The sequence below is a fragment of the Mesoplodon mirus genome (assembly GCF_964341445.2).
Source record: "Mesoplodon mirus genome assembly, chromosome: X".
Classification (NCBI taxonomy): Eukaryota; Metazoa; Chordata; class Mammalia; order Artiodactyla; family Ziphiidae; genus Mesoplodon; species Mesoplodon mirus.
In genome coordinates this window covers 71457933-71470404 of record NC_138981.1, presented here as the reverse complement: position 1 = coordinate 71470404, position 12472 = coordinate 71457933, and positions in this window count along the sequence as shown.

Genomic DNA, 12472 nt, shown 5'->3' with positions numbered 1-12472 from the left:
TTTGTCAATTTTCCTGTTTTCTTTATGTTATTAATTTCTGATTTCATTCTACTGTGCTCAGAAAAAGTACTTGGTATGATTTAAGTCTTCTAAATTAGTTAAAACTTGTTTTGTGACTTAATATGTGATCAAACCTGGAGAATATCCCATGTACTGTTGAGAATAATGTGTTTTATTCCACTCGAGTGAAAATTCTGTATATGTCTGTTAGGTTCATTTGGTCTATAATGTTATATAAGTCAGTTGTTTCTTTATTGTTTTTCTGTCTAGATGTTCTATCCATTATTAAAAGTGGGGATATTGAAGTGTCCCACTAGTATTGTATTGCTATTAATTCCACCTTTCAGATCTGTCAATATTTCCTTTATATATTTACGTGATGTAATGTTGGGTGCATATATATTTATAATTATTATATTTTCCTGGTGAGCTGACCCACTTCCCATTAAAATGACTTTCTTTATTTATAGAAACAGTTTTTTTTAAGAATTTTATTCTATTTTACCTTTAACATCTTTATTGGAGTATAGTTGCTTTACATTGTTGTGTTAATTTATGCTGTAAAACAGAATGATTCGGGTATATGCATACATATATCCCCATATCCCCTCCCTCTTGCGTTTCCCTCTCACACTCCTTATCTCACCCCTCTAGGAGGTCACAAACCACCGAGCCGATCACCCAGTGCTATGCAGCTGCTTCCCACTAGCTATCTATTTTACATTTGGTAGTGTATATATGTCCATGCCACTCTCTCACTTTGTCACAGCTTACCCTTCCCCCTCCCCATATCCTCAAATCCATTCTCTAGTATGTCTGTGACTTTATTCCTCTTTTACCTTTAAGTTCTTCATGACATTTTTTTTTCTTAAATTCCATATAATGTGTTAGCATACGGTACTTGTCTTTCTCTTTCTGACTTACTTCACTCTGTATGACAGACTCTAGGTCCATCCACCTCATTACAAATAGCTCAATTTTGTTTCTTTTTATGGCTGAGTCATATTCCATTGTATATATGTGTCGCATATTCTTTATCCATTCATCCGATGATGGACACTTAGGTTTTCTCCATCTCCTGGCTATTGTATATAGAGCTGCAATGAATATTTTGGTACATGACTCTTTTTAAATTATGGTTTTCTCAGGGTATATGCACAGTAGTGGGATTGCTGGATCATATGGTAGTTCTATTTGTAGTTTTTTTAAGGAACCTCCATACCGTTCTCCATAGTGGCTGTACCAATTCACATTCAGACCAGCAGTGTAAGAGTGTTCACTTTTCTCCACACCCTCTCCAGCATTTATTATTTCTAGATTTTTTGATGATGGCCATTCTGAATGGTGTGAGATGATATCTCATTGTGGTTTTGATTTTCATTTCTCTAATGATTAACGAAGTTGATCATTCTTTCATGTCTTTGTTGGCAGCCGGTATATCTTCTTTGGAGAAATGTCTATTTAGGTCTTCTGCCCATTTTTGGATTGGATTGATTGTTTCTTTGTTATTGAGCTGCAAGTGCTGCTTGTAAATTTTGGAGATTAATCCTTTGTCAGTTGCTTCATTTGCAAATATTTTCTCCCATTCTGAGGGTTGTCTTTTGGTCAGGTTTATGGTTTCCTTTGCTGTGCAAAGCTTTGAAGTTTCATTAGGCCCAATTTGTTTATCTTTGTTTTTATTTCTATGTCTCTAGGAGGTGGGTCAAAAAGGATCTTGCTGTGATTTATGTCATAGAGTGTTCTGCCTATGTTTTCCTCTAAGAGTTTTATACTGTCTGCCCTTACATTTAGGTTTTTAATCCATTTTGAGCTTATTTTTGTGTATGGTGTTAGGGAGTGATCTAATCTCATACTTGTACATGTACCTGTCCAGTTTTCCCAGCACCACTTATTGAAGGGGCTGTCCTTTCTCCACTGTACATTCCTGCCTCCTTTATCAAAGATAAGGTGACCATATGTGCGTGGGTTTATCTCTGGGCTTTCTACCCTGTTCCATTGATCTATATTTCTGTTTTTGTGCCAGTACCATACTATCTTGATTATTGTAGCTATGTAGTATAGCCTGAAGTCAGGGAGCCTGATTCCTCCAGCTTCGTTATCCGTTCTCAAGATTGTTTTGGCTATTCGGGGTCTTTTGTGTTTCTATACAAATTGTAATTTTTTCTGTTCTAGTTCTGTGAAAAATGCCAATGGTTGTTTGATAGGGATTGCATTGAATCTGTAGAATGCTTTGGGTAGTACAGTCGTTTTCACAATGTTGATTCTTCCAATCCAAGAACATGGTAAATCTCTCCATCGATTTGTATCATCTTTAATTTCTTTCATCAGTGTCTTATAATTTTCTGCATACAGGTCTTTTGTCTCCTTAGGTAGGTTTACACCTAGATATTTTATTCTTTTTGTTGCAATGGTAAATGGGAGTGTCATTTTGATTTCACTTTCAGATTTTTCATCATTAGTGTATAGGAATGCCAGAGATTTCTGTGCATTACTTTTGTATCCTGCTACTTTACCAAATTCAGTGATTAGCTCTAGTAGTTTTCTGGTAGCATCTTTAGGATTCTCTATGTATAGTATCATGTCATCTTCAAACAGTGACAGCTTTACTTCTTCTTTTCCGATTTGGATTCCTTTTTTTTCCTTTTCTTCTCTGATTGCTGTGGCTAAAACTTCCAAAGCTATGTTGAATAAGAGTGGTGAGAGTGGGCAACCTTGTCTTGTTCCTGATCTTAGTGGGAATGGTTTCAGTTTTTCACCATTGAGGGCGATGATAGCTGTGGGTTTGTCATATATGGCCTTTATTATGTTGAGGAAAGTTCCCTCTATGCCTATTTTCTGGAGGGTTTTATCATAAATGGATGTTGAATTTTGTTGAAAGCTCTCTCTGCATCTACTGAAGTGACCATAATATGTTTCTCCTTCAATTTGTTAATATGGTGTATCACGTTGATTGATTTGCGTATATTAAAGAATCCTTGCATTCGTGGAATAAACCCCACTTGATCATGGTGTATGATCCTTTTAATGTGCTGTTGGATTCTGTTTGCTATTATTTTATTGAGGATTTTTGCATCTATGTCATCAGTGATATTGGCCTGCAATTTTCTTTCTTTGTGACATCCTTGCCTGGTTTTGGTATCAGGGTGATGGTGGCCTTGTAGAATGAGTTTGGGAGTGTTCCTCCCTCTGCTATATTTTGGAAGAGTTTGAGAAGGATAGGTGTTAGCTCTTCTCTAAATATTTGATAGAATTCACCTGTGAAGCCATCTGGTCCTGGGCTTTTGTTTTTTGGAAGATTTTTAATCATAGTTTCATCTTTAGTGCTTGTGATTTTTCAGTTCATATTTTCTATTCCTTCCTGATTCAGTCTCATTAGGTTGTGCATTTCTAGGAATTTGTCTATTTCTTCCAAGTTGTCCATTTTATTGGCATAGAGTTGCTTGTAGTAAACTCTAATGATCCTTTGTATTTCTGCAGTGTCATTTGTTACTTCTCCTTTTTCATTTCTAATTCTATTGATTTGAATCATCTCCCTTTTTTTCTTGATGCGTCTAATGGTTTAACAATTATGTTTATCTTCTCAAAGAACCAGCTTTCAGTTTTATTGATCTTTGCTATCATTTCCTTCATTTCTTTTTCATTTATTTCTGATCTGATTGTTATGATTTCTTTCCTTCTGCTATTTTGGGGTGTTTTTGTTCTTCTTTCTCTAATTGCTTTAGGTGCAAGGTTAGGTGGTTTATTTGAGATGTTTCCTGTTTCTCAACGTAGTATTGTATTGCTATAAACTTCCCTCTTAGAACTGCTTTTGCTGCATCTCATAGGTTTTGGGTCGTCATATCTCCATTGTCATTTGTTTCTAGGTATTTTTTAATTTCCTCTTTGATTTCTTCAGTTATCACTTCATTACTAAGTAGTGTATTGTTTAGCCTCTATGTGTTTGTACTTTTTACAGGTCTTTTGTGGACCAGTGTCCTGAAGTTGGCTCTCCCACCTCAGAGGCACAGCACTGACTGCTGGCTGCAGCACCAAGAGCCTTTGATCCACATGGCTCAGAATAAAATGGAGAAACCGTAGAAAGAAAGAAAGAAAGAAAGAGGATAAAAGAAAATAAAATAACATAAGGTAAAATAAAGTAAAGTTATTAAAATAAAAATGATTATTAAAAAAATTAAGTAAAAAAAAAAAAAAAACAAAAACGGCCGGATAGAATCCTAGGACAAATGGTGAAAGCAAAGCTATAGAGACAAAATCTCACACAGAAGCATACACATACACTCTTACAAAAAGAGGAAAAGGGAAAAAAATAATAAATCTTGCTCTCAAATTCCACCTCCTCAATTTGGGATGATTCGTTGTCTATTCATATATTCCACAGATGCAGGGTACATCAAGTTGATTGTGGAGATTTAATCCTCTGCTCCTGAGGCTGCTGGGAGAGATTTCCCTTTGTCTTGTTTGTTCGCACAGCTCCCGGGTTTCAGCCTTGGATTTGGCCCCGCCTCTGCGTGTAGGTCGCTGGAGGGCATGTGTTCTTCGCTCAGACAGGACGGGGTTAAAGGAGCCACTGATTCAGGGGCTCTGGCTCACTCAGGCCTGGAGGAGGAAGGAGTACAGACACGGGGCAAGCTTTTGGCGGCAGAGACTGGTGTGACATTGCACCTGCCTGAGGTGCGCTGTGTGTACTCCCGGGGAAGTTGTCCCTGGATCCCGGGACCCTGGCAGTGGCGGGCTGCAAAGGCTCCCCGGAAGGGCGGTGTGGAGAGTGACCTGTGCTTGCACACAGGCTTCTCGGTGGCGGCAGCAGCAGCCTTAGCGTCTCATGCCCGTCTCTGTGGTCCGCACTTTTAGTCACGGCTAGCGCTCATCCCTGGAGCTCCTTTAAGCAGTGCTCTTAATCCCCTCTCCTCACGCACCAGGAAATAAAGAGGGAAGAAAAAGTATCTTGCCTCTTCGGCAGGTCCAGACTTATTCCCAGACTCCCTCCTTGCTAACCGTGGTGCAGTAGTCCCCTTCAGGCTGTGTTCATGCAGCCAACCCCAGTCCTCTCCCTGTGCTCTGACGGAAGCCCAAGCCTCAGCTCCCCGCCCTGCCCACCCCGGTGGGTGAGCAGACAAGCCTCTCGGACTAGTGAGTGCTGGTCGGCACCGATCTTCTGTGCAGAAATCTCTCCGCTTTGCCCTCTGCACCCCTGTTGCTGTGCTCTCTTCCGCAGCTCCAAAGCTCCCCCACTCCACCACCCGCAGTCTCCACCTGCGAAGGAGCTTCCTAGTGTGTGGAAACCTTTCCTCCTTCACGGCTCCCTCCCACTGGTTCAGGTCCCATCCTTATTCTTTTGTCTCTGCTTATTCTTTTTCTTTTGCTCTACCCAGGTACGTGGGGAGTTTCTTGCCTTTTGGGAGGTCTGAGGTCTTCTGCCAGTGTTCAGTACGTGTTCTTTAGGAGTTGTTCCACATGTAGATGTATTTCTGATGTATCTTGGTGGGGCATGGGCGGCGGTGTGACCTGGGGGCTGCTCAACGCCAACAGGTGCGGGGCACGGCCCGTGGGACGGTGGTTGACCCTCAGCAGCCGACTTGAATAATTATTGATAGGGAATGATTTACTATTGCCATTTTGTTAACTGTGTTCTTTTTGTGTTATACATTGTTTTTTCGTCCCTCTTTCTCTCTTGCTATTTTCTTTGTGTTTCTTTCCTTTCCTATTCTTTTTGTATTTATTGGCTTTAATTCCTTTCTGTTTTTCTTTTGTGTAACTTCTATAGGTATTTTTTGGTTGGTTATCATGGGGCTTACATAACATATCATGTATTTATAACAGTTTTTTAAACTAATAACAAATTAACTTCAGTTGCATGTGAAAACTCTATGCGTCCAAATCACAATCTTTGTTCTTAGTGGACCCCAGGAAGCTAGAGTATGCTAAGTCCCATCAGAGCCCTGAGACACATGAGATGGAAGCCAGTCCTTTGAGTAGTAAGAAAATCTGAGGCACCAAATGTTTGGTCCAATTCCTTCTCTCTCCAGGAGAAGATAGGAGCTGGATTTTATCTCCCATTCACTGTGCACTGAGCCAGAAAGAGGAGTTGTTGCAGATGTCTGCACACTTGTTCAGACCACATGCTGTTTTAAACTGTTGCTTGGCTCTCTGTCATCCACAGGTACCTAGCTAATGCTGGACAGTATCAACTCTCAGAGACTTGTGGATTGGAAGCCAGCCCTTTGGGTAGCAGCCAGAAAAATTGGGGGACTAGACATACAGTCCAGCTAACTCCTAACATGCTGGAGGCAAACTGCCTTATAGAGTGGCTGTATTATTTTGTATCCCCACCATTAGTGAGTGAGAGTTCTTGTTGCTCCATATCATCCCCAGAATTTGATGTTATCAATGTGTCAAATTTTGGCCATTCTAATATGTGTGCAGTGATATGTCATAGTTGTTTTAATTTTCAGTTCCCTAATGATACATGATGCTGAGCATCTTTTCATATACCTACTTGTCACCTGTATATTTTCTTTGGTGAGGCATCTGTTCAGGTTTTTTGCTCATTTTTAAATCAAATTGTTCATTTTCTTATTGATTTTCAAAAATTATTTGTTTATTTTTGATAATAGTCCTTTATCAGATGTGTCTTTTGCAAATATTGCCTGACAGTGTGTGGCATGTCTTTTCATTCTCTTGTTGACTAAAGATTTTTTTTTTTTTTTACCAAGGTACAAAGTCAATTCTGTGGTAAAAGGAGAGCCTTGTTAACAAATGTTGCTGGGACAATGGGATATCCAGATGTGCAAAAAAAAAAAAAAAAAAAAAAAGGAAAAAGAAAGGAAGGAAGAAAGAATTTTAACTTTAATCCATTTCTTACATCATAAACAAAAATTAACTGAAATGGAAAATAGACATAAATATAAATCCTAAAACTATAAACTTCCAGATGAAAAAGAGAGAGAAAAAAATTTGTGACCTTAGGTTTGTCAAAGATTTCTCAGATATGACAAAAAAAAGAGTAGGGGTCACATTAGTGGTGGTGGTATGAAGTAAATATTTATGTATCTTAGCATGAAGTCAATAGATAATATCTAAAAATGTTTTTAAATAGTAGTATAAGCATATGATTTAAAATTAATTTTTGAACTTTATTTAAAGAAAAATGTTAAGTAATGACTATTAAAAGAAACAGCTAAAGTATTTAAAAAGTGGTTGCCTCTGAAGAACTGGACTGGTGATAGGAAGAACTCTTACAAGAAATGGTCAGTTTGGAGCATGACAGAGGTTTGGATGCTGTTCGTCACTTTAAGGACAGCATTCCTTGTGGAAATCTCAGCAAGGCTATTTCAGTTAGTTTCCAGAGAGTAAAGTTTAGAATGCCCCAGAATCTTAATAATAGCTAAATGGTGGGTAAAAGTACTGTATCTAATAATTCCTGAACATAGGGGCTATTTAATATTTTATTTATGCTGGAAGTAAGGAAGTCACATGGTTTCTACAAAATTCCCTCTGAAAGCCTATCTACTATTAGTATAAATACTGGCAGATTTGCTCTTGGCTAAAGTGCAAGCAGATGTAAGAGTGTATAATTTGGCATGTTGGGCTGAAGCAGTTGTAGGCAGAGATGCTGCCTCAATAACATCAAATAGAGTTGGAATAGCATACACAGTGCAAGATTTGCCGTTATCATCTTTTAAATATGAACCATCAGTTAACAATCAGTGTTACTCAGAGGAATTTCCTGTAGATCATCACGAGGAGTCAGGAAGTGATCTGTCAATATTAAGCAGTTGTGAGGATCTCCATTGGTGACGGAGGGGAGAAGAGTATCAGGATTAAGGTTATTACCACATAAAAGAGTTATGTGAGGGGTAGTTAACAAAAGGACATCATGGGAGGTGAGGTGGCTGGCTGAGAAATGTTGAGTGTGATAATAATTCAGGAGACTTTCTACCGCATGAAGTACAAAAATGGTTAAAGGGGATCCCAGTGATTTTCTCAGTGGCCTTAACCAAAAATGGCAGTGGCTATAATGGCTCTAAGGCAAGAGGGGTATCCTTGTTCCACAGAGTCCAGTTACTGGCTATAATACCCTAGGGGTGGATGGTGGTCCTCATGTTTTTTAATTCATACACCAAGGGCATTTTCTTTCTTTTCATATACAAAAGGGAAAAAGGGAATCTGGGATGCTGAGGGGCAAGCAGGTTCATCAAACTCTCCTTTGAGGCCTTAAAAGCTATGTCATCTGATTCTTCCCATAAAGATTTTGGGTTGGGCAAGTTATTCTTTAGTAAAACATACAGGAGTTTGGCCATAAAAGAGAAATTTGAAATTCAATTTCAGCAATAACCAAATAGCCCAAGAAGACCTCCCAGCTGACATTTAGTTTTGGGTTTTGGGAAACTTAGGACATCATGAAGTCTATCTGGATTTAGGCATAGTCCTTTTTCTGATATCTAATGCCCTAAGTATCAAAACAGTTTGGGAAAACTGCAATTTTGGGGGACAACCTTATGTCCCTTTAAGGCTGAAATCTTTAGCAAATGGATACTGTCTTCTTCTGAGGAGTCTTGAGGAAGAGAGCAAAGAAGCAAATCATCCAAATAGTGCAACAAAGTAGAACTTCTAGGGAATTTTATATCATCCAGATCAGCTTTCAGGATTTGTGAGAAATAAGAAGGACTCTCAGTAGGACACTGAGGCATTACAGTTCAGGTGAATTGTTTTTCTTCAGAAGTGAAGGCAAAAAGGTATTGGCTAGCTTCATCAACTGTAATACTAAAGAATGCATTGCATAAATCAATTACAATAAATAATATGTTTCTGGTGGGAATAGATGTTAGTAATATATGAGGGTTAGGAACAACAGGATGTTGAGAGATAATGTTATATTGGTATATTTTTAAGAGATCCTAAACGAACTTCCACGCTTGGCCCTTATGTTTTCTCATCAGTAATGTAGGAGCATTACAGGGACTGATACAAGGGATAATGAGGCCGTGAGTCTTGTAATCTTCTAGTATGGACTTTCTACCTTGAAGAGTTTCTTTACTTTTATAGTATTGATTAATTCTGCGAAGAGGTTTTGACAGGTATATTTGAACTTTGATGGATATGTGCTGTGAATTTTGCCAACATCAGTTGGAGATTTTGCTTATAAATAAAGTGGTGCCTGATCCAATAGGGACAAATTATCAGTGTTTCCAGAATCCGCTCTAGTACCGTCAGAGACAGAACAAATAAAAGGTGTCAAAGGGTCTTTTAATTCACCTGGTTGGTTACTTTGATGAATACTGTTAAATTTTAGAATTATTTCTCCCTTTTGGGAGAAAGGAATTCTGGCATGATACTTCTTTAAGAAGTCTTGGCCTAATAAATTGATGGGGAAAATGAACTAAGGAGAGAAGAATGTGTGTCTCTCAAAGAATCTAAACAAAAGGGAATAGGTCCAGAGACAGGAATCTCTTGAGGTTCATTAGGGATTCCCACTATTTGAACTATTTTAGTATTCTGAGGTGGGGGGGGCTGTTTTATAGTAGTGGAGTTGAGCACCAAGAGTGTGGCTCTGGTGTCAATTAAGACTGGAAAAGATTCATCCCCAATCTGGCAAAATGCTTCTCCAAGCTGATTAGTGGGAGGATTGGGAAGAATCCTTGTAGTTCCTCATAGATCCATCATTGAGATTTGGGAGGACATTGGAAAGGCTGGTTCGAAGGCTGAAAGTGCCTAAGACACTTAAAATTGTAACTATTTCTGTTCCATTGTCCTGGCTCTTTGCAGTAATAGCAGAAACCAGGAGAATTTTGGTTTTGTTTAGGGGCCTTCAACTGCTGTAGTTGAAGATTTTTTTTATCATTTTTTAAATCATTTTTTTTCTTTTTGATGGAGCTGACCATTGAGAATTTTCTTGGTCTTCTTTTTCAGATGACTCATCTAGAGTGTGAGAGAGCTGGTTTGCTAGATTAACTAAATCTGGAGTGGACATAATTTCCCATTCCATCCTGGTCTTTTTACTGGAAGGGAAAGGCCTCAGTTCAGCTCATTAATAAAACATAGAGTTAAAAGCTACCAGAGTGGAATCAACATTTGAAGGATGACAAGAATTTTCTTAAAAAATTATCTGAAGTAAATTGTAATAGTCATGAACAGGTTCATCAGATTTTTGTGTGCAAGTCTGATGTTTTTTTTCCAATCAACAAGCCTTGGAAGAGCCCTAGCAGTTGCTTACTAAAGTTACCCACTGATTGCCTGAACCTAATCATATAGTCAGTTAGTGGGCTGGGCTCCTGGTTGTCTCCTGCAGACATTTCAAGATTTCCCAATTGGTGGTTTACATCTAGTGTTTGTCCTGGCCCTCACTAACAAGCATATGCACTAGCTAATATAAGTCAGAGAAACAAGGGTGATAAGTTTAAATGACTATATTAAATTGCTCAGCAAATCTTTGAGGATCTTTGGTTATTTTGGGAAAGTCTTTGATTATGGCTTGCAGTTCAGCTTTAGCTCAGGGAATACAAGAAACTAAGGGCTTAGCCCTTGGATCCTGAGAAGCCTTAACTTTAAAGGGACGGTTTCTGGTAAGTTCAGAGAAAAGGAAGTGGGGAGAGTTTCAGAGAAAAAGGAAAGTTCAATGAGAGAATTAGGATGAGGGGACTCAGGGTTTAAAGGAGATATAGGGTGTATGGAGGGAGAGGAGGAAGATGGTGCCAGAGGTGGAGCCTGACCATTAGGAGCTGAGGAAGAAAAAACAGTGTTGAATGTGGAACCTGAGACAAAGAAACCAAGGAAGAAGAGTCTGAGGTTTTGGGAGTCATTTTACCTTTCATTAATTGTTTGACACACTTAATCTTAAAATCTCACTTTGCAGAGAGGCAATTTTAGGTTCTTGATAACATTTGGAAGCCTCATTCAGTTTTGGAAGTTTTTGAGCTATTGTAATCCAATTCAGTTTTAAGAAAATTAAGTTTGGGAATTTCAGAGGTTCCCCATAATGGCCACTGATATTCTAAATTGCCTTTGGTCTGGACAGTCAGTTTAATTAGAAATGTGCATGAGGAAGAACCACAGTTTTTTTTTTTTCTAAATTAATTCTTTTTTTAACATCTTTATTGGAGTATAATTGCTTTACAAAGGTGTGTTAGCTTCTGCTTTTTAACAAAGGGAATCAGTTATACATATACATATGTTCCCATATCTCTTCCCTCTTGCATCTCCCTCCCTACCACCCTCACCATCCCACCCCTCTAGGTGGTCACAAACCATGGAGCTGAGCTTCCTGTGGTATGCGGCTGCTTCCCACTAGCTATCTATTTTAAGTTTGGTAGTGTATATAAGTCGATGCCACTCTCTCACTTTGTCACAGCTTACCCTTCCCCCTCCCCATATCCTCAAGTCCATTCTCAAGTAGATCTGTGTCTTTAATCCCATCTTGTTCCTAGGTTCTTTATTACCATTTTGTTTTTCTTAGATTCCATATATGTGTTAGCATACAGTATCAGTTTTTCTCTTTCTGACTTACTTCACTCTGTATGACAGACTCTAGGTCCGTTCACCTCATTACAAATAACTCAATTTCGTTTCCTTTTATGGCTGAGTAATATTCCATTGTATATATGTGCCACATCTTCTTTATCCATTCATCTGTTGATGGACACTTAGGTTGCTTCCATGTCCTGGCTATTATAAATAGAGCTGCAATGAACATTTTGGTACATGACTCTTTTTGAATTATGGTTTTCTCAGGGTATATGCCCAGTAGTGAGATTGCTGGATGGTATGGTAGTTCTATTTTTAGTTTCTTAAGGAACCTCCATACTGTTCTCCATAGTGGCTGTATCAATCTACATTCCCACCATCAGTGCAAGAGGGTTCCCTTTTCTCCACACCCTCTCCAACATTTATTGTTTCTAGATTTTTTGATGATGGCCATTCTGACCAGTGTGAGATGATATCTCATTGTAGTTTTGATTAGCATTTCTCTAATGATTAATGAGGTTGAGCATTCTTTCATGTCTTTGTTGGCAATCTGTATACCTTCTTTGGAGAAATGTCTATTTAGGTCTTCTGCCCATTTTTGGATTGGGTTGTTTATTTTTCTGATATTGAGCTGCATGAGCTGCTTGTAAATTTTGGAGATTAATCCTTTGTCAGTTGCTTCATTTGCAAATATTTTCTACCATTCTGAGGGTTGTTTTTTGGTCTTGTTTATGGTTTCCCTTGTTGTGCAAAAGCTTTTAAGTTTCATTAGGTCCCGTTTGTTTATTTTTGTTTTTATTTCCATTTCTCTAGGAGGCGGGTCAAAAAGGATCTTGTTGTGAATTATGTTATAGAGTGTTCTGCCTATGTTTTCCACTAAGAGTTTGATGGTGTCTCGCCTTATATTTAGGTATTTAATCCATTTTGAGCTTATTTTTGTGTATGGTGTTAGGGACTGTTCTAATTTCATACTTTTACATGTACCTGTCCAGTTTTCCCAGAACCAGTTATT